A 642-nucleotide genomic window follows, 5' to 3' on the forward strand; every position below is an offset into this window, starting at 1 on the left:
TCCTGTAATAAATCATTGGAGCTCTTGGTTAAGGCGAGTATTTTTACTGACAAATGTTAATGTTTACATCAACACGTTTTTCAGCTGCGTTAACCTTGCATTAACGCACATTTTTTAAAAATTCCCTCATTTCCAAGGTACCTAACTCCTGCCCTTTTCCATGCGCTGTGCACTGCACTTGAGGGACAAGCAACTGGAAGACAACGGGAAATCCGAATGGTGACGATGCAGAAAGCTCCAAGGACGAAGCACCTCAGGAAGCAAGCGCCTGCTTCCAAGGAAGGGCTCTTGGATTAGACGAAGGAAGGTCCTTAAACCGAATCGATGTCCTTACACCGAATCCATGTCCGTAAACCGCGCCCGCCCGTGGTATGAACACTTAAGGCTTACGTGGATCGGTCACGCGGGCGTTTTCAGCCTGACTTTCTGCACCAAAACGCTCCCTGAACACTGCAGGGTGAGGCTGGCTCTCACCTGCTCCCTGCACAGCTGCAGGCCACGCACACGCTGCTGGCAGACACGCTGCTGGCCTGTGGGGCCTGCGCTGCGGGCCAGGCCGGCGGGCAGCCGGGCGCCTCCGGGTCATCTCCGCAGACCTGACGCGGGGCTGAAGCTCACGCTGATTCCCCGCAGATTACAAGC

Source organism: Myotis davidii, unplaced genomic scaffold, assembly GCF_000327345.1.
Source record: "Myotis davidii unplaced genomic scaffold, ASM32734v1 scaffold443, whole genome shotgun sequence".
In the NCBI taxonomy this organism is placed as follows: Eukaryota; Metazoa; Chordata; class Mammalia; order Chiroptera; family Vespertilionidae; genus Myotis; species Myotis davidii.